Here is a 22,681-nt window from a genome sequence, read left to right as displayed (position 1 = left end):
CAAAAAAAATGTTGCGACACTTGGGTAAACACCGCGGGTCGATACGTCGTCACGCCGCGACTTTTTCGGTGACCTGATACGTCAGTCAATGATGCCGGCAGTCGCTGAAAAAAAATCGCCAAGTAGGACAAGCCCTTGAGTGTCTATTTGCCTTGAGGTAGTGTTTAAAGTTGAATCCACAACCCGCATGCAGTCCACGGGCATCTCACTGCTCCTCCAATCTCAGACTTTTGTCTGTGATCGCCAAGATGCATTACCTAACATCAGAAACTGCTTTCAAAAACCACTTAACTTGAAGCAAGGACATGCAGTGCAAATGTATTTTCTTTATTCAAGGATCGGCAAACGGTCTCAGATATACCTTCTGACAATTTTGTCCTCTTTCAAAATCCATTTCCTTTTCACCTCCCAGCAGCACATAGCATGAGCTAAGGGCCTGTCCCACTTTCACGACATAATTCACGGCCTATTTTTATTCGTGGACATTTTTCATCAGGCTAGAAAAAACGCCCCGATCTACTTGATGCCAGAGTACCTACGACTAGCATCACGACCTACCTACGACCTCGTGACGACCATGCTGCGAGTATGAGTCAAGGGCAAACTCGGCAGAGGTTGTGAAAGTGGGACAGGCCCTTAACACGGTTCCTCACGATCGCAGCTGAACCGTGACCCGAATACATTGACTGACCGGTCTTTTAGACTTTAGAGATACAACACGGAAGCAGGCCCTTCGGCCCACCGGGTCCGTGCCGACCGGTGATCACCCCGTACACTAGCACTGCCCTGCACACACTAGGGACAATTCTCAATTTTACCGAAGCCAGTTTGTAGTGTGGGGGGGGGGGAACCGGAGCACCCGGAGAAAACCCACGCAGGTCACGGGGAGAAGGTACAAACTCCATACAGACAGCACCCGTAGTCAGGATCGAACCCGGGTCTCAGGCACTGTACAGCAGCAAGTCTACCACTGTGCCACCGTGCTGCCACCTCTAATCTTCCTGAATCTATTGGCACGGCTGATGCTGCAATCTTTATACCTGCAGCATCTCAGCGTTGGCCTTTGACGTGTTGGTCGGCTGAAGCACAGCTGGGAACTGACAGTGCAGATGTTGCAAGACTGTGCGAGATGGCCCTTGGTGTGATCGCCAGATTGTTGTCTCCCTGTTCCCTGTCATGAAATCAGAGAGAGTGTCCACTGAGGTCAGGGAAGGGACAGGATGTCAAAAGCAAAATGTGGATGCGGGGACTCCGAAATAGAATCAGAAAATCCTGAAGGGCAGGCACGGTGGTAGAGTCGGTGGTAGAGTCGCTGCCTTACAGCTCCAGAGACCCGGGTTTGATCCTGGCTATGGGTGCTGTCTGTACAGAATTTGTACGTTCTCCCCGTGACCTGCGAGGGTTTACTTCAAGCTCTTCGGTTTCCTCCCACGCTCCAAAGACGTACAGGTTTGTAGGTTAATTGGCTTGGAATAAATGTAAAATTGTCCCTAGAGTGCGTAGGATTGTGTTAATGTGCGGGTTTTGCTGGCCTGCAGGGACTCGGTGCGCCGAAGTACCTTTAAACTAAACTAAACTAAAAATACTGTGAATATTCGGTTGGTGCCTTGGCAAGGCCACCAGCATCCACTGAGGTAGATAATAGTTCAGGACGGCTCCCTAGTTGTTGGGAGGATGGTACATTTGTCAGATAACAATTGGGAAGAAATTGTCCCAGAATCATGAGGCGTTTTCACACTTATACCTTTTGCCTGATGGGAGAGGGGAGAAGAGGGAGTGGCCGGGGTGCGACTGGTCCTTGATGATGCTGCTGGCCTTGCCGAGGCAGCGTGAGGTGTAGATGGAGTCAACGGTAGTGACGGTCTACACTGCGTCCACAATTCTCTGCAATTTCTTGCGGGTCTTGGATGGAGCTGTTCCCAAACCATGCTGTGATGCAAGGCGAAAAAATGCTTTCCACGGCGCATCTGCACAAGTTGGTGATAGTTGCTGAGGGACATGCCCAACTTCTTAAGCTTTCTAAGGAAGTAGAAGAGTGGTGAGCTTTCTTGGTCGTTGCTTCAATATGGGTTGAATATGCTTTGTATTCCTCTCATGATCTTATACACCTCTATAAGATCATCCCTCATACTCCTGCGCTCCAAGGAATAGAGGCCTAGCCTTCCCAACCTCTCCCTGTAACTCTGGCCTACTTGGCAATATTCCTTGCAATTTTTCTCGTTCAGCTTAATGGCACAAAGAAGGGTCTCGACCCGAAACGTCACCCATTCCTTCTCCCCAGAGATGCTGCCTGACCCGCTGAGTGACTCCAGCTTTATTTTTGTGTCTCATCTTCTGCCTCTATCCCTGTTCATTAAGTCAACTGTGAAAACCAAGCAAACCAGCCCATGGATGGTGTGGTAGGCTTGGAACAAACAGTTTACGTCAGCCACTAATGGATGTTTAAAAAAAAAAATCGACATTAATCTCAGCTGATTAAAATGGAAATTAATTGTTCAATGCGGATTTTACTTTTTGATATTTGTGTAATGCCACAAAAAAAGGCCGTGCTAATTGTTTAAAAAGGAGCTGCAGATGCTGGAAAAATCTACCACCATTACAAAATGGAGGGGCGGCAGGGCGGTACACCGCACGGTACCACATGCGTCACGTCCCGACCACGCCGCGACAACTTATGTCGCCCAAGTGGAACAGGCCGTTTACTACAAGAGCGGGCCTCACCACAACGTCTTGTAGAACTGTCTGTCTCTGACCAATGTGTGTCACGATTCACGGAGTATGTGGGTCAGGGGAGCTGCCGTGTGCTCTGGAGAGAGTGGTTAAATGTCGCTTCACATGAAGCTGGCTGCTGCTGCTGCAGGTTAAAGAGTATTCCTAAGATAGACACAAAAGTACTGGAGCAACTCAGCGGGTCAGGCAGCGTCTCTGGAGAAATGGAATAGGTGACGTTTCGGGTCGAGACCCTTCTTCCGACTGAGAGATATAGACGGTGATGTGGAGAGATAGGGAACAAATGAATGAAATAAATATGCAAAAAGAGTAATGATGATAAAGGCCCACATATCTCTATATATCACCATCTATAGTTTCCCCTCTCCCCTGACTCTCAGTCTGAAGAAGGGTCTCGACCTGAAACCTCATCCATTCCTTCTCTCCAGAGATGCTGCCTGTCCCGCTGAGTTACTGCAGGTTATTGTATCTATCTTCGGCTTAAACCAGCGACTGCACTTCCTTCCTGCACGAAAGAGCAATCCTGTTGGAATCCATCAAGGCTGATAGCTGCTCACCTCCCCCGTTCCGCAACTCCTGAGCCAGTCTACGTGGTTTCATGGTACTTTATTACAGGGTACTTTGTCACATGTAATGAGGTACAGTGTATTTCATTTTTGTGTGCAGTTCAGTTCAAGTATCACTGTACATAAACACTTAGATACATCTTAGATAAGCATCTCAGATCCAGTACAAGTGTGCAACAGTGGTACACGTAGTGTACTGAGTCGCTAGCTTGGCCCCATGTTCAAGTCCCACTTGTTGTAAGAGTGGTGAATCTCTGGAATTCTCTGCCACAGAAGGTAGTTGAGGCCAGTTCATTGGCTATATTTAAGAGGGAGTTAGATGTGGCCCTTGTGGCTAAAGGGATCAGGGGGTATGGAGAGAAGGCAGGCTATTTTCTATGTAAGTGCAGAGAGATCTTGACCTGACCATGAAGGCCCGTTGTCATGGTGACGTTGCAGGGTCGGCCTGGCCAAGCGTAGCCGTGGTGTCCTCCACCACTGTAGGCCGCGTGCGGTCCACCCGCTCGGCCTCTTGGACAATAGACAATAGGTGCAGGAGGAGGCCATTTGGCCCTTCGAGCCAGCACCGCCATCAATGTGATCATGGCTGATCATCCCCAATCAGTACCCCGTTCCTGCCTTCTCCCCATGTCCCCTGACTCCGCTATTTTTAAGAGCCCTATCTAGCTCTCTCTTGAAACCATCCAAAGAACCTGCCTCCACCGCCCTCTGAGGCAGAGAATTCCACAGACTCACCACTCTCTGTGAGAAAAAGTGTTTCCTTGTCTCTGTTCTAAATGGCTTACTCCTTATTCTTAAACTGTGTGGCCCCTGGTTCTGGACTCCCCCAACATCGGGAACATGTTTCCTGCCTCTAGCATGTCCAAACCCTTAATAATCTTATATGTTTCAATGAGATGCCCTCTCATCCTTCTAAACTCCAGAGTGTACAAGCCCAGCTGCTCCATTCTCTCAGCATATGACAGTCCCACCTTCCCGGGAATTAACCTTGTAAACCTACGCTGCACTCCCTCAATAGCAAGAATATCCTTTCTCAAATTTGAAGACCAAAACTGCACACAATACTCCAGGTGTGGTCTCACTAGGGCCCTGTACAACTGCAGAAGGACCTCGTTGCTCCTATATTCGATTCGAGCGGCGCCCAGTCCAGCTGAGCCTTGGGATGCTGCAGGGGACACTCCCCCCCCACTGAGGCCTTGCACTCCCTCTCTCTCCCGCAGCCGGTCTGCTCACCGGCCCTCCAGGCAGGTTCTGGGGGGCCGGCGATCCACAGCGGGGAGGCCCCGATCTGCAGCAGGCGGGCTGGGCCTACCGGGCTCTCTCCCAGTCGACGGGGAGATAAACGGCGTGGAGCTTTGCTTCAGATACCAACAGCTGAACGAAAATTGGAACAACTGTTTCCTCAAAGAAAATAAGTGTACATGTGCTGTGCCATTAAATTCTTGTTTAGGGATAATGAGGGCCGGGGGGAATGAACAAACAGTCGCACATGTGTCGGCTTAGTTGTTAAACATGCATTTGCTTTTCGAAACAGTTAAGTAAATCATACAAGCCTAAATCATGGAAACAATGCACTAAAACGCAATATTAATGTCTTACAATTAATATTGTTTTGGTGGTGAATCTGTGGAATTCTTTGCCACAGACGGCTGTGGAGACCAAGTCAGGGGATATTTTTAAGGCAGAGATAGATAGATTCTTGATTAATACGGGTGTCAGAGGTTATGGGGAGAAGGCAGGAGAATGGGGTTAGGAGGTTATCGCTTATGAACATATGAACAATTATATTCATCTTTCAACGTGTAAAGTATTAGGGGTGGCACAGTGGCGCAGCGGTAGATCTGTAGCCTCGCAGCGTCAGAGACCCGGCTCCGATCCTGACCTCGGGTGCTGACTGTCAGGAAGGAACTGCAGATGCTGGTTTGTACCGAAGATAGACACAAAGTGCTGGAGGAACTCAGCGGGTCAGGCAGCATCTGTGGAGAACATAGGTAGGTGACGTTTTGGGTCGGGACCCTTCTTTACACTGATTGTACTTGGGGGGGGGGGGGGGGGAAGGGAGGGGAACTGGAAGCAAGAAAAGACCAGGACAAACCAGGTGAACTCGGGCAGGGATTTTCCTTAATAGATCAACTGTTGGCTACGGGTGATGTGAGCCCAAGAAAGATACATCGTTGTGAACTGTGCATCTGGTGAACTGACTCTTAATAGAGGATGGGATGGAAGGGTGGAAGCCAAAGGAAGTGTATGTAGACATTGGGCAGCACAGTGGCGCAGGGGTAGAGTTGCTGCCTAACAGTGCCAGAGATTCAGGTTCGTTCTGGACCACGGGTGGCGTCTGTACGCAGTTCGTACGTTCTCCCCGTGACCTGCGTGGGTTTTCTCCGGTTTCCTCCCACACGAGTGGGCAAGATCATCTCTGACCCCTCTCACCCTGGCCACAAACTCTTTGAATCACTTCCCTCTGGAAGTTGACTCTGGACTGTCAAAGCTGCCACAGCCAGACATAAAAACAGCTTTAGTAGTTTGCTCTAATCAAAAGCCAAAAATCTGTAGCCTCCCTTTGATCTGGTATTTTGTTGGTTCGCATGCTTGATCAATGGTGTTTTATCATTAATGTCTTATTATTATTAATGTTTAGTAGTTTCTGAGTAATTCGTAACTGTCACTGTATGCCATGTTGTTACTTGTGGGCGGAGCACCAAGGCAAATTCCTTGTATGTGAATACTTGGCCAATAAACATACTTACTTACTTACACTCCAAAGCCATACAGGTTTGTAGGTTAATTGGCTTTGGTAAAGATTGTAAATCGTCCCCAGTGTGTGTGTGTGTGTGTGTAGGAAAGTGCCGATTTGCGGGGTGATCGCTGGGCGGCACGGGCAGGGTGGGCCGAACAGCCTGCTTCTGCACGAAACTCTAAACTCAACTAAATCTTTAGTGGAGGGAGGGGGAGGTGGTTGAGGGGGGAACCAAAGGGAGGGGGAGGGGTGTATGTACGTTATCTTAAAAATAGAGAATTCAGCGTTCACCCCACTGAGCTATAAATACCACCGCGCTAAATATGAGGTGCCGCTCCTCCATTTGTCCATCTGTGAATGATTGCTTGTGTGTCAGAAATAGATTGTTTATTCCCTTTTAATTGTTAAATCATCACACGCAGCCATTAATCCACATTTTCTGGTGTCTCCTCTGATCTGGAATCATTTCTGACCTTTGATAACTGATTAAAAATCGGAATCAGTGAGATGCATTGAAAATCCTCGCGAGGCACTTATCCCATCTTATTGAGGATTGAATCCTATGAGCAGCTGACCACTTTGACAAAGGGTGTAAGAGCAGAAATATGTCTCAGTCCGTCGTATACAGCAGCTGGCCCGTGGAATAGTAAACCGGAACACCGGGAATTTCCGATTCGACACATCAGCCTAGTTTAGTTTGGAGATACAGCGTGGAAACAGGCCCTTCGGCCCATCGAGTCCCGACCGACCAGCGATCACTGCACCCTATTGGACCTGTCCCACTTAGGCGACTCTTTAGGCGACTGCCAGGGACTAGTTTTAATGGAATTCACCGACGACACCTGGCGACAACCTACGACAACAGCAAAAATTGTCGCCGCTGTCGACGAAAAATTTTCGACATGTTGAAAACTTTGCGGTAGTTAGCCAAAAAATCCCCTAAGTAGGACAGGCTCATTACACTGCCCTATACACACAAGTCAAGTCAAGTCAAGTGAGTTTATTGTCATGTGTCCCTGTATAGGACAATGAAATTCTTGCTTTGCTTAAGCACACAGAAAATAGTAGGCATTTACTACAAAACAGATAAATGTGTCCATATACCATGATATAAATGTATACACACATGAATAAATGGACACCCACACAAGGGATAGTTTACAATTTACTGAAGCCAATTAGCCTACAAACCTGTAGGTCTTTGGAGTGTGGGAGGGAACCGGAGGATCTTGGTGAAAATCCATGCGGGTCTTGGGGCGAACGTACAAACTCCGTACAGACAGGACCCGTGGTCAGGATCGAACCCGGGTCTCTTGTGCTGTGCGGCAGCAACTCTACCACTGCGCCACCACTATGTCTGCTCCAGAGTAAGGAGCGAAGAGAATTAATTGTGTTATTGACTTCTCTCATCAAAGTATCTGATAACCCTCTGGGTAAATCTGAACAGCGTGGACAAATGCGTACATGATTCAAAACTTTTTTTCGCGAGACCCTGCGGCACGGTGGCGCAGCGGTAGAGTTGCTGCCTCCCAGCGCCTTTTCTCCACTGATACCGCTTGGCCCGCTGAGTAACTGCAGCATTTTGTGTCTATATCTTCAGTGTAAGCCAGCATCTGCAGTTCTTCCCCACCTATTTTGCACCCCTCCTGACATTAATTGCCAGTGATGTGACTGATGTCCCAACCCATTCCATGCCATCCCCACCCTGCACACTTTGGCAGGAGGAAATTGGGCGGTCATGGTGGCGCAGCGGTAGAGTTGCTGCCTTGCAGCGAATGCAGCGCCGGAGTCCCATGTTCGATCCCGACTACGGGTGCCGTCTGTACGGAGTTTGTACGTTCTCCCCGTGACCTGCGTGGGTTTTCTCCGAGATCTTCGGTTTCCTCCCACACTCCACAGACGTACAGGCGTGTAGGTTAATCGGCTTGGTAAATGTAAAAATTGTCCCTAGTGGGTGTAGGATGGTGTTAATGTGCGGGGATCACTGGTCGGCACAAACCCGGTGGACCAAAGGGCCTGTTTCCGCGCTGTATCTCTAAACTAAACTATAAAGATAGACACAAAATGCTGGTGTAACTCAGCAAGCCAGGCAGCATCTGTGGAGAAAAGGAATAGGTGACGTTTCAGGTCGGAACCCTCCTTCGGACAAAAAGTTGAGTTTGGGGGGGGTATTAAACTGGAGGTGAAAAAAGCCAGAACAAATCAGGGCTGGCCACAGATAACCTCAGAAAGGGTGGAGCCCACAATGGTCCATTGTTGTCTGGGGTAGATGTGATAACAAGAGGGATACAAGGATGTGACTAAGAGTGGGGGAGGATACCTTGAGAAGATGAGAGGAATAGATCGGGTAGAGTCACTTGCCCAGAGGTGGGGAATCGAGGACCAGAGGACATAGGTTCAAGGCTGAGGGGAAAAGATTTAATAGGAATCCGAGGGGTAACTTTTCCACACAGAGGATGGTGGGTGTATGGAACAAGCTGCCAGAGGAGGTAGTTGAGGCTGGGACTATCCCAACGTTTAAGAAACAGTTGGACGGGTACATGGATAGGACAGGTTTGGAGGGATATGGGCCAAGCGCAGGCAAGTGGGACTGGGGTAGCTGGGACTTTGTTGGCCGGTGTAGGCGAGTTGGGCCGAAGGGCCTGTTTCCACACTGTATCACTCTATGACTCTTAAGATCCTGAGGGATAGCTGACACCGTGGTTTTGACCCTCCCTCCCACACACGGGAACCTCACACCACAGAGAGACGAGAAGCAAAGCAGAGGGTGACAAAGTGCAATATATTTTGTGCGAGAAGGAGAGATTTATCATCGTGTCACCTTATCAGGTGCCTTTGGCCTTGTTGTAGAAAAATGTACTTTGAAGTTGGGGGGGGGGTGTTAAATGGGAGCCGACAAGATAAATGTTTGCATTTACAGTCAATGAAGCATGCGGGGTGTGGAGATAAGGAGTGTTTGTCAATCTCCTGCTCAGTGACGTTGACCTTTCCATTCAGATTCCCGGCCGGCATCTCGGCATCTCGTGCCATTATTGATCCGGTCCGCCAATACTGACAAACAGCTGCTCGCAAATCTTGACGGGGAGATCAGACTTTGTTTTGTTATTCTCGAAAATAATGCCAGACTTCATAACGCCAGCAGACATCCAGTGAACCTACGAGCTACGAGCCAGCCACCCAGCGCGGAAACAGGCCCTTCGGCCAGACTTGCCCATGCCGACCAGCATGTCCCATCTACCCCACTCCCACTTATCTGCCTGCCTGCGTTTGGCCTGTATCCCTCTAAACCTGTCCTATCCAGGAGCAGTAGAACACCAAGTGCTGGAGTAACCCAGTGGGTCAGGCAGCATAGCTGGAGGACATGGTTAGGCGACGTTTAGGGTCGGGACTCTTCTTCAGACTGTGACTCCTGTGTTTTATGAATCCAAGAGCAAGGAATGGATATTTTTAAGGCAGAGATAGATAGATTCGTGATTAGTACGGGTGTCAGGGGTTATGGGGAGAAGGCAGGAGAATGGGGTTGAGTGGGAGAGATCGATCAGCCATGATTGAATGGCGGAGTAGACTTGATGGGTCGAATGACCTAATTCAGCTCCTATCACTTATGACCTTATGAGCAGTTTAATTTATGTTCAATCGAAAGCTGCTAACTCGTGAAGGATGCGTTTCCATGATCCTGTTCGTAACAGGATTTCTTGCCGGGCTATTTAGTGAGGAACTGGAACTGAGGAGGTCCGACAAATAGTATCCAAAGGGGAGAACGGGGTGAAGATGGGGAGCGGAGAGGAACCTAGAATTGGGAAATTCATTGTTCATACCTTTGTGTTGTTGACCTGCGAGGGAGAATATGAGGCGTTGTTCCTCTAGTTTGTGTTGGACCTTACGCCAACAACTAACAAATGGGCGGTACGCTGGCGAACCAGTAGAGTTGCTGCCTCACAGCGCCAGAGATCCGGGTTCAGATCCCGACTGCGGGTGCTGTCTATACGGTGTTTGTACGTTCTCTGCCCGTGAACCGTGTGGTTTTTCTCCGGGTCCTCCGGTTTCCTCCCACGCTCCAAAGACGTGCAGGTTTGTCGGCTAATTTGCTCTCAAAAATTGTAAATCGTCCCGAGTGAGCGTAGGACAGTGCTCGTGTATGTGGTGGTGATCGCTGGTCGGCTAGGACTCGGTGGGCCGAAGGGCCTGTTTGCTCGCTGTATCTCTAAACTAAACTAATTCACTAATGAGTAAATTAACTGTGTTGGGTCCAACTAGAATGGAATCAGGGGTCCAGATGCCTATTTCCACACTGTATCTCTGAATTAAACTAAAATAAACATAGAAACATAGAAAATAGGTGCAGGAGGACGCCATTCGGCCCTTCGAGCCAGAACCGCCATTCATTGTGATCATGGCTGATCGTCCCCAATCAATAACCAGTGCCTGCCTTCTCCCCATATCCCTTGACTCCACTAGCCCCTGGAGCTCTATCTAACTCTCTCTTAAATCCATCCAGTGACTTGGCCTCCACTGCCCTCTGTGGCAGGGAATTGCACAAATTCACAACTCTCTGGGTGAAAATGTTTTTTTTCACCTCAGTCTTAAATGGCCTCCCCTTTATTCTAAGACTGTGGCCCCTGGTTCTGGACTCACCCAACATTGGGAACATTTTTCCTGCATCTAGCTTGTCCAGTCCTTTTATAATTGTATATGTTTCTGTAAGATAACCCCTCATCCTTGTAAACTCCAGTGAATACAAGCCCAGTCTTTTCAATCTTTCCTCTTATGACAGTCCCGCCATCCCAGGGATCAATCTCGTGTACCCATAGTCAGGATCGAACCCGGGTCTCTGGCGCTGTAAGGCAGCAGCTCTACCCGCTGCACCACCGTGGCCGCCCTAAATTCTGTAGCACTTGTTTCAAAAAACATTGCACGTGGCTAGTGGAAAAATATACTCTGCTGCACGTAAACAGTTAAAAAAACATTGACGCTAACTTAAATCATTAAATATCGCCCTGCTTGCGGTTCCCTGGCAGCCAACTCCTCCCATTTATTTTAATTGGGACCGCTGTGCTTACGGCAGCCTTTAAACTGGCTCCAATTAGCTCGAAGAGGGTGGCGTTGGACCTCGAGAAACACCTGTTACAATCACAGTAGTTGCCATTAAAATTAATGGCTGGCGTTCGTTGCCAGGGCAAAGGCAAGCGGAGCCGTGTATATTTTACATCATTATCATTATTCAACTCGGGTTCGACAAATCCAACTGTTTTGGGCCCAACTCCCCCAACTTTGGAAAATAATTAGCACTAGAAATGACCTTGGTTGTATCTCGCATGTTGGACTAGACACCTTGTTATCTGGGCCCATTGTCCCCGTCTCAATCTCAAAAAGGCTGGCAGTATCATCAAGGGCCCACACCATCCTGGCCACACACTCATCTCCCCGCTACCTTCAGGTAGATGGTACAGGAGCCTGAAGACTGCAACGTCCAGGTTCAGGAATAGCTACTTCCCCACACCCATCAGGTTATTAAACTCAACTGAAACAAATCTCTGAACATTAATAGACCATTATCTGTTTATTTGCACTTTATCAGTTTATTTATTCATGTTTGTATATATTTATATAATGGTATATGGACACACTGATATGTTCTGTAGTCATGCCTACTATATTCTGTTGTACTGAAACAAAGCAAGAATTTCATTGTCCTATCTGGGACACATGACAATAAACTCTCTTGACTTGACTTGAATATGGAGAGAATAAAAGTTTAATGCAGAAGTTTAAGTTTAATGTCACCAAGATGGATTATCTTGACGTTTAAGAAAGAACTGCAGATGCTGAAAAATCGAAGGTAGACAAAAATGCTGCAGAAACTCAGCGGGCCGAAACCTTACCTATTTCCTTCGCTCTATGGATGCTGCCTCAACCGCTGAGTTTCTCCTGGATTATGTTGACGTTTTGTTATCATTTTTAGCTGCATATGTGTGGGATCTTGCTGTGCGCAAGTGGAGTCCAGGAGAAGTCCATTGGACCTCCTCCAACCTCATCCGCTGTTCCAGGTGTGGACTCCTGTACATCGGCGAGACCAAGCACAGGCTCGGCGATCGCTTCGCCGCACACCTCCGCTCAGTCCGCCTCGACCTGCCTGATACAAACCACCATAATAGTTTATTAGCCAAGTGTGTTTTGCAACATATCAGGAATTTCATTTGCCAAGTCAGTCATAGAAATAAAAAGCAACAAAACGCACAAAACACATTTTAACATAAACATCCACCACAGTGACTCCTCCACATTCCTCACTGTGATAGAAGACGGAAAAAAGTTCAATCTCTTCCCTTCTTTGTTCTCCCGAGGTCGGGGGCCTCGAGTCTTCCGTTGACGGGACGATCTTACTCCTTCAACCGGCGGTCGGGCCCTCCGCGTCGGGGAGATCAAGCTCCTGCATCGGGGAGAGATCTCAGCTCCCCCGCGCCGGCGATCGGACCTCGGATTCCATATGATCATGGCTGATCATCCAACTTTATTCCTTGGAGCGCAGGAGGCCAAGGGATGATCTTAAGGAGGTGGACAAATTCATGAGGGGAATAGACAGGGTGAACGCGCAGAGCCTTTTGGCCTGGGTAGAGGAGTCAAGTACCAGAGGATGTTGGTTTAAGGTGAGGTGGGTAAGATTTAATAGGAACCTGAGGGGCAACATTTTCATTCAGAGGGTGAGAGGTGTATGGAACGAGCTGCCGGAAGAGGTAGTTGAGGTAGGTACTGCAACAAGATTTAAAGACACTTAGATAGATACATGGATATAAAAAGTTTAGAGGGATAGGCATTACTGGTGGGGAAACTTGGAATAGAAACATAGAAAATAGGTGCAGGAGTAGGCCATTCGGCCCTTCGAGCCTGCACCGCCATTCAATATGATCATGGCTGATCATCCAACTCAGTAGCCTGTACCTGCCTTCTCTCCATACCCCCTGATCCCTTTAGCCACAAGGGCCACATCTAACTCCCTCTTAAATATAGCCAACGAACTGGCCTAAACTACCTTCTGTGGCAGAGAATTCTACAGATTCACCACTCTCTGTGGTGAATAACTTGCTGAAAGGCAGGAAAACTATTTTCACTCAGCACCTTGCTGCCACTGCATTGATTCGATTATTTCCGCGGTGAGTCCGCTGCCAGCCCATTAAGCTGTGAATCGGGAAACAATCACTTTCCCCTTGGCTTATGTTAAATGATGATGCGGTTTTTATAATGTAATTGTAAGTATAAGCACCAGTACACCCAGCCATCATTTAACTCCCTCTCAGTGAAGACAATGTCGATGTTAAATTCAGGGTAGACACAAAATGCTGGAGTAACTCAGCATCCATGCTGTGAGGCAGCATCCCTGGGGAGAAGGAACGGATCAAGACCATTCTTCAGACGGCACAGCTTCGGCCTGGGTCTGGATGGGGATAGAAACATAGAGAATAGATGCAGGAGTAGGCCAGTCCATGTTCTCCAGAGATGCTGCCTGACCCGTTGTGTTACTCCAGCACTTTGTGTTGCATAGAAACATAGAAACATAGGTGCAGGAGTAGGTCATTCGGCCCTTCGAGACAGCACCGCCATTCAATATGATCATGGCTGATGATCTAAAATCAGTTCCCCGTTCCTGCCTTCTCCCCATATCCCTTAATTCCATTAGCCCTAAGAGCTAAATATCTCTTGAAAACATCCAGTGAATTGGCCTCCACTGCCTTCTGTGGCAGAGAATTCCACAGATTCACAACTCACTGGGTGAAAAGGTTTTTCCTCATCTCAGTCAAGAGGGACTGTAGTTTGAATTAATCATTCCCTGATTCAATTAATTGGTTTTGGAAAATGGTGCTAGTTGTTTATAGAAGGTACACAAAGGTTCATAAATTCTAGGAGCAGAATTAGGCCATTCAGCCCATCGTGTCTACTCCGCCATACAGTCATGGCTGATCTATCTCTTCCTCTCAACCCCATTCTCCTGCCAGCCACCCATAATCCCTAACACTCGTACTAATCTAAGATAATACTAAGATATTGAACAATTTATTTTCTTCGGGATTCACCAAGGAGAAGGATATTGAATTATGTGAGGTAAGGGAAACAAGTAGAATAGCTATGGAAACTATGAGATTCAAAGAAAAGGAAGTACTGACACTTTTGAAAAATATAAAAGTGGATAAGTCTCCAGGTCCTGACAGGATATTCCCTAGGACATTGAAGGAAGTTAGTGTAGAAATAGCAGGGGCTATGACAGGAATATTTCAAATGTCATTAGAAACGGGAATAGTGCCGGAGGATTGGCGTACTGCGCATGTTGTTCCATTGTTTAAAAAGGGTTCTAAGAGTAAACCTAGCAATTATAGACCTGTTAGTTTGACTTCAGTGGTGGGCAAATTAATGGAAAGGATACTTAGAGATAATATATATAAGCATCTGGATAAACAGGGTCTGATTAGGAACAGTCAGCATGGATTTGTGCCTGGAAGGTCATGTTTGACTAATCTTGAATTTTTTGAAGAGGTTACTAGGGAAATTGATGAGGGTAAAGCAGTGGATGTTGTCTATATGGACTTTAGTAAGGCCTTTGACAAGGTTCCTCATGGAAGGTTGGTTAAGAAGGTTCAATTGTTGGGTATTAATGCAGGAGTAGCAAGATGGATTCAACAGTGGCTGAATGGGAGATGCCAGAGAGTAATGGTGGATGGCTGTTTGTCAGGTTGGAGGCCGGTGACTAGTGGGGTGCCTCAGGGATCTGTGTTGGGTCCACTGTTGTTTGTCATGTACATCAATGATCTGGATGATGGTGTGGTAAATTGGATTAGTAAGTATGCAGATGATACTAAGATAGGTGGTGTTGTGGATAATGAAGTAGATTTCCAAAGTCTACAGAGAGATTTAGGCCATTTGGAAGAATGGCTGAAAGATGGCAGATGGAGTTTAATGCTGATAAGTGTGAGGTGCTACATCTTGGCAGGACAAATCAAAATAGGACGTACATGGTAAATGGTAGCGAATTGAGGAATGTAGTTGAACAGAGGGATCTAGGAATAACTGTGCATAGTTCCCTGAATGTGGAATCTCATGTAGATAGGGTGGTAAAGAACACTTTTGGTATGCTAGCCTTTATAAATCAGAGCATTGAGTATAGAAGTTGGGATGTAATGTTAAAATTGTACAAGGCATTGGTGAGACCAATTCTGGAGTATGGTGTACAATTTTGGTCGCCCAATTATAGGAAGGATGTCAACAAAATAGAGAGAGTACAGAGGAGATTTACTAGAATGTTGCCTGGGTTTCAGCAACTAAGTTACAGAGAAAGGTTGAATAAGTTAGGTCTTTATTCTTTGGAGCGCAGAAGGTTAAGGAGGGACTTGATAGAGGTCTTTAAAATGATGAGAGGGATAGACAGAGTTGACGTGGATAAGCTTTTCCCATTGAGAGTTGGGAAGATTCAAACAAGAGGACATGACTTCAGAATTAAAGGACAGAAGTTTAGGGGTAACATGAGGGGGAACTTCTTTACTCAGAGAGTGGTAGCTGTGTGGAATGAGCTTCCAGTGGAAGTGGTGGAGGCAGGTTCGATTTTGTCATTTAAAAATAAATTGGATAGGTATATGGATGGGAAAGGAATGAAGGGTTATGGTCTTAGTGCAGGTAGATGGGACTAGGGGAAAATAAGTGTTCGGCACGGACTTGTAGGGCCGAGATGGCCTGTTTCCGTGCTGTAATTGTTATATGGTTATATAATCCATAATCTGTTAATCCCTGCCTTAGAAATATCCATTGACTTGGCCTCCACAGCCGCCTGTGGCAATGAATTCCACAGATTCACCACCGTAAAGCGGACTGACTTAGTTTAGTTTAGAGATACAAAGTGGAAACAGGCCCTTCTGCCCACTGAGCCTGCACTGACCAACGATCATATATGCAGTAGTTCTATCCTACACACTAGGGGCAATTTATAGAAGCCAATTAACTACTACTTGGGTCGGGGGGATTGTTGGGTCGGAGCGCTGCGTCCGGCCCCGCGTCACCCGTCCCGACGTAGTGCAGCCCATGGAGTGCAACAGCAACAGCGCCTCGCCCGTGGCCCCGTCGGTCGGCAGCCCGGCCAGCTGTCCGACCTTCGAACCTTCGCTTACCGCCGACACCACCACCACCCCTCCTTCTCATGGCCGATCATCGGTTCATGAGTTGGACGGGGCGCTGGACTTTGCGCGCGACGTCGCGCGGCCTCAACTGGCCCGCCGGCTGGGCTTTGTGTGCAGTCCAGCACCCGGGGCCAACTCATCATTCACCCAGCCACGGCCGAGTCGGTCAATGAATTGCCGTCGGGAATTTCTCCCCGATTTTGACCTTTTGTCCCTTATTTTGGAGTGGAAAAGTTGGCAACCCTATCCTCCACCCTCCCTCCCTCCCTCCCCCCCACCCTCTCTCCTGCATTCCCCTCCCTCCATCCCTCCCTGTCACCTTTCCCCCCTCACTGTCTTCTCCCCACCCTCCCCCGCCTTCTCACCACCCCCATACACATACTGATTCACCATGGTTCTTGTCTACACACGAGAATAACACAATTAACACTTAGACCTGAGACCACCACAAGACGAGCCTGCTGATTAAAACGAAATACATTCATGTTAGCGAGAACTAAACTGATTGAGAATAGAAATCTTAGTTCCAGTGAATTATTTCCCTTTTCTGAACAGTTTCTGCCCTAATTTGTATCTCGGTTAGACTCTTCACCAATTAGTTCAGTAATTAATTACTAATTCTAACAATGCCTAACCCAGCATGTGGATGGAGCTTTGCTTAAGATTCCTGTTAGACTTTGGACTTTAAAGATACAGCACGGAAACAGGCCCTTCGGCCCAGCGTTCACACTTGTACTATCCTGCACACTTGGGCCAATTTTACAATTTTACCGAATCCAATTAACCTACAAACCTGTATATGTCTTTGGAGTGTGGGAGGAAACAGGTCATGAGGAGAACGTACAAACTCCATACAGACAGCACCCGAAGTTCGGATCGAACCCAGGTCTCTGGCGCTGTAAGGCAGTAACGCTACTGCTGCGCCACCGTGCCACCCAGCATTTGCTTACGCCACCATTTTGTATCTATGTTCGGTGTAAACCAGCATCTGCAGTTCCTCCCTGCACAGTTCAACTTTTTTTTGTTAGAATCCTACTAAAAGGCCTGTCCCACTGTACGAGCTAATTCAAGAGTTTTCCCAAGTTTCCCCTGATTCGAACTCGGAAAATTACGGTAATGGCCGCTCGTAGGTACTCGGGGCTCTCGTGGACATTTTTCAAAGTTGAAAAATCTTCACGAGTCTTCACGAGTTTACCGCGTTTCCCGAGTACCTGCCGTTAGCGTTACGAGCCGCTAAGAGACGTCCCCGAGCTCCAACGTATCCGCAACGTACATTCTACGTGCTTACCACGAGTTTGATTTTTTTTTAAACTCGGGAGAGCTCTTGAATTACCTCGTACAGTGGGACAGCCCCTTAAGGATATTTCAGCAGGTTCAGAAACAGCATTGAAAACTGCCTCGTGAAACACACCATTGTGGGCGGCACGGTGGCGCAGCAGTAGAGTCGCTGCATCACAGCGCCAGAGACCCCGGTTCGATCCTGACTGCGGGTGCTGTCTATACAGAGTTTGTACGTCCTCCCCATGACCACGTAGGTTTTCTCCGAGATCTTCGGTTTCCTCCCATATTCTAAAGACGTACAGGTTTGAAAGTTAATTGGCTTGGTATTAAAAAAAATTCTTGGATCTTCTCGTTCTTCTCTATTCTATCTTTTCACTTTTTCCTTTCTTCTTTTCTTGTTTTCTCTTTCTTCCCTTTTTTCATTTTCACAATTTAGGTTATAAGGTTAAAAATGAAGCTGTACAATAATTGTATATTTCTAGATGCCGAACGTTTTATCTTTGTACAATTGCTTCTAATAAAATATATATATTTTAAAAACAAACAAATAAACACCCTAGTGTGTGCAGGATAGCGTTAATGTGCGGTGATCACTGGTCGGCGCGGACTCAGTGGGACGAGGGGCCTGTTTCCGGGCTGTACCTGTATCTCAAAACTAAACTAAACTAAATCTTAGATGGACACAAAAAGCCGGAATTACTCAGCGGGATAGGCAGCATCCCTGGAGAAAAGGAACGGGTGACGTTTCGTGTCGAGACCCTTGTTCAGACCATAATGGTATTTTTCACAACCTTCTCAAAGTCCTACTTCGATAGCCATTAATTATCGGAGATGATTTGGAGGTATAGCCTAACGCACTCACAACACACATAACACAGCAAAGATGAATCCTCCAGAAATCGTTTCTTGTTTAATTGCTTTTTTATTGAAGTAATACAAAGCAAGAAATAACTCATAACTTTCCATTCTTAACCGCTGTTCCATTCACATCATATAAATCACATGAAAGCTTCTTCTTACAAAGGTATGTCGTCTCGTAACGTGTGTGTGTGTTGCGATCATGGTAGAAAACAATTTCCCCTCATTCTCCGACACCAAACTGAAACTTCTAATCCGAGAGTCTGCGCCAGACTCCTCTAACAAAAGAACACCCCCCCCCCCCCTACTATGTATCAAATCCCACCTACAAAAGTCCAGGCAGATAAAAACTAAAACTAAAAATATCAGACATGATAATAAGTTTAAGAAAGAACTGCAGATGCTGGAAAAATCGAAGGTAGACAAAAGCGCTGGAGAAACTCAGCGGGTGAGGCAGCATCTATGGAGCGAAGGAATAGGTGATGATTTGGGTCTGAAGAAGGGTCTCGACCCAAAACGTCACCTAATTCCTTGGCTCCATAGATGCTGCCTCACCCGCTGATTTTTGTCTACTTCAAGACCTGATAATAATAATATTGACTTCAGCTTAATGGCTCAAAGCTTTCTCAAGTCGTTCCATCTAATTTGATGACGCACACGCGAGTCTTCGTCTTTGCCTCCTTCTCCCCTCTGGCATTTGGAACGTGCCAATTTAGCTTGGTGCGTGCCCTCAGCGAGCCGGCCTGTGTCACTAGATATTCCCAGCGTGTTGGGGCTTGAAGACAGAGAGGCAGAATGAAAAGGCCAGCAGCAATTATCCCAGTTGCAGACCATGGTCGCAGAGCGAGGCTGCAGGGGTACGGGGCTGCACGGGAGAAAAGGCAATGGAATTTAATTGCAGTGAGCTCACCCTCCCTGCCCACCAGTGACATCTTTCTCCACCGACGCATGACAATTAGTGAAACGCTCCGCCCTGTCACGGGTCGAGAGTCCTTTAGAAAACGGAACTTGTTTCACACAAAAATCTTTTTTGTTTTGTTTTCATTGCCGACTTTGATTAGGAAAGGTGTCAGAGGTCATGGGGAGAAGGCAGGAGAATGGGGTTAGGAGGGAGAGTTTATTGAATGGCGAAGTAGACTTGATGGGCCGAATGGCCACTTATGACCTTATGACACCAACCCAGCGATATGAATACGTAACTCGAACTTCAAGTAACCCTTGCATCCCCTCTCTCTCCCTCCCTCCCTCCCCCCACCCATCCTAGTCGCCGTACTAGTTTCAGTGTCGTCCTGTTGAGTTTCACTGTTATCACCGAGCCCCCAGCCAACAATGGACCATTGTGGGCTCCACCTTTCCTTGATCATTGTTGCTCTTTGCGTATCTTTCATCCATTTGTTCCGTATCCCTCTATAATCACCATCTATATCTCTCGTTACCCTCTCCCCCTGACTCCCAGCCCGAAGAAGGGCCTCGACCCGAAACGTCACCTATTCCTTTTCCCCACCGAGGCTGCCTGACCCGCTGAGTTACTCCAGCATTTTGTGTCTAGCCTTGATCAAAACCCTGTCCCACGGTAGGAGTTCATTCCAAGAGCTCTCCCGAGTTTGCCCTGATTCGAACTCGGAGATTTACGGTAATGGCCACTCATCGGTACTCGGGGCTCTCGTGGACATTTTTCATCATGTTGAAAAATCTTCACGTGTCTTCCCGTGCTTACCTGTCGTTAGCGTTACGAGCCGCTAAGCGACATCCCCGAGCTCCGACGTACCCGCTACGTTCATTCTCCGTGCTTACCACGAGTTTGATTTTTTAAAACTCGGGAGAGCTCTTGGAATGAACTCGTACCATAGGACAGGGCTTTTACACACCCTGCTCAGAAGTAAATATAATGATGAGAGGAATAGAGAGGGTAGACGGTCAGAACCTTGTTCCCGAGGTGGTATTGTCATATGTCGAGACCCCTCTTCAGACAGCAGTGAATGGCACTTCAGAAATAGCTGTGGAAAAGTCGAACGGGTACAGGAGAGCAGTGGTGTAGTTTAGTTTAGAGATACAGCGTGGAAGCAGGCCCTTCAGCCCACCGAGCCCATGCCGACCAGCGAACCCCGCACACTGCCACCGTCCTACACACACCAGGGACAAATTACATTTGTACCAAGCCTATTAACCTACGAACCTGTACGTCTTTGGAGTGGGAGGAAACCGGAGCACCCGGAGAAAACCCGCGCAGGTCAATTGATAATAGACAATAGACAATAGGTGCAGGAGTAGGCCATTTGGCCCTTCGAGCCATTCAATATGATCATGGCTGATCATCCCCATTCCTACCGTCTCCCCATATCCCCTGACTCCGCTATCTTTAAGAGCCCTATCTAGCTCTCTCTTGAAAGCATCCAGAGAACCTGCCTCCACCGCCCTCTGAGGCAGAGAATTCCACAGACTCAAAACTCTCTGTGAGAAAACGTGTTTCCTCGTCTCCGTTCTAAATAACTTACCCCTTATTCTTAAACTGTGGCCCCTGGTTCTGGACTCCCCCAACATCGGGGAACATGTTTCCTGCCTCTAGTGTGTCCAAGGCCTTAACATAGAAACATAGATAGAAACATAGAAAATAGGTGCAGGAGTAGGCCATTCGGCCCTTCGAGCCTGCACCGCCATTCAATATGATCATGGCTGATCATCCAACTCAGTATCCTGTACCTGCCTTCTCTCCATACCCCCTGATCCCTTTAGCCACAAGGGCCACATCTAACTCCCTCTTAAATATAGCCAATGAACTGGCCTCAACTACCTTCTGTGGCAGAGAATTCCAGAGAACAATCTTAAGACCTTAACAAAAGGTCACGGGGAGAACGTACAGACAAGCACCTGTGGTCGGGATCGACCCCGGGTCCCTGGCGCTGTGAGGCAGCAACTCTACCGCTGCGCCGCCGTGAATTGTGAATTCTTTCCTTCAGCGCTGTAATACATATTGCCTTTTTTGTCTGATGTATTGAACCGGGGGAGAGAAGACAGAGTGTTCATGGGTACACTTGCCCATTAAATAAGCAATGAATGTCATTTTGTTAAACTTAAAACACTTTCATGGGCGATTAACTTTTGTTTGAAGAACAGCAGATTTTTTTTTTTTAATGGTTCTAATGGCACATTACATGATAACTGATATTAAAATTAATGGCACAGAACTCGGAGGCTCCTGTTGGATCAGTTAGAGTGATGTTTTAGTAAATGAAGTACCTCCCTCGGCCAATCAGTGTGCTACCAACTCTTACAGAGCAGCTAGGGCTAGAGTTTCTTGTCAAGAGTTTTAACAGGCCATTGGCGTCAACTGGGCCAAATTAGCAGTACTAGGTGTCCACTGTATTCAGTGAATTACACTGTCAATGTGTAATAGGGCATTCCGCCTATTAAGTCTACACCATTCAATCATGGCTGATCTAACTCTCCCTCCCAATCCCCATTCTCCTGCCTTCTCCCCATAACAATAGACAATAGGTGCAGGAGTAGGCCGTTCGGTCCTTCGAGCCAGCACCACCATTCAATGTGATCATGGCTGATCATCCCCAATCAGTACCCCGTTCCTACCTTCTCCCCATATCCCCTGACTCTGCCATCTTTAAGAGCCCTATCTAGCTCTCTCTTGAAAGTATCCAGAGAACCGGCCTCCACCGCCCTCTGAGGCAGAGAATTCCACAGACTCACAACTCTCTGTGAGAAAAAGTGTTTCTTCCTCTCCGTTCTAAATGGCTTGTTAAACTGTGGCCCCTGGTTTTGGACTCCCCCAACATCGGGAACATGTTTCCTGCCTCTAGCGTGTCCAAACCCTTAACAATCTAGTATGTTTTGATAAGATCCCCTGACACCTGTACTAATTAAGAAAAATGAGAAAAATAACTTGACAGATGCTGTGACAGTTGATGGGAGATTCTGGCAGTTAGCACCTATGACGTCACAATGGGATCTCACAGTCCTCCAATCACAATGAAATCTCACAGTCCTCCAATCACAATGGGATCTCACAGTACTCCAATCCCAATGGGATCTCACAGTCCTCCAATCACAATGGGATCTCACAGTCCTCCAATCACAATGGGATCTCACAGTCCTCCAATCACAATGGGATCTCACAGTCCTCCAATCATAATGGGATCTCATTTACATACGATGCCGTGAAAATTCCGCCACCGGACAATGGAATCCCAATGGGATCTCAGCTGCCAATGAACAGTGTTGGGATAGGCTCCACCCAGTGCAATGAGAGATTTCCTACATTGTTGTCAAGAGAGGTAGGGAGTGGGGGATGGGAGGGGAAGAAATGTTATTTAAACATTGTGTTTAGTGGGGGGGGT

The 22,681-nt window shown here is 47.4% G+C and overlaps 1 protein-coding gene across 8 annotated transcripts in view; it reads left to right on the top strand.

The window, feature by feature from the left end:
* celf2 (CUGBP Elav-like family member 2) overlaps nt 1-22,681 on the top strand; it is a 579,470-nt gene that overhangs the window by 341,921 nt on the left and 214,868 nt on the right. The gene's annotated exons all lie outside the window — the stretch shown is intronic.

Source organism: Amblyraja radiata, chromosome 21 (assembly GCF_010909765.2).
Source record: "Amblyraja radiata isolate CabotCenter1 chromosome 21, sAmbRad1.1.pri, whole genome shotgun sequence".
Lineage (NCBI taxonomy): Eukaryota > Metazoa > Chordata > Chondrichthyes > Rajiformes > Rajidae > Amblyraja > Amblyraja radiata.
Note: the sequence above shows the minus strand (reverse complement) of the source record. Positions and strands in the feature narration are given on the sequence as shown.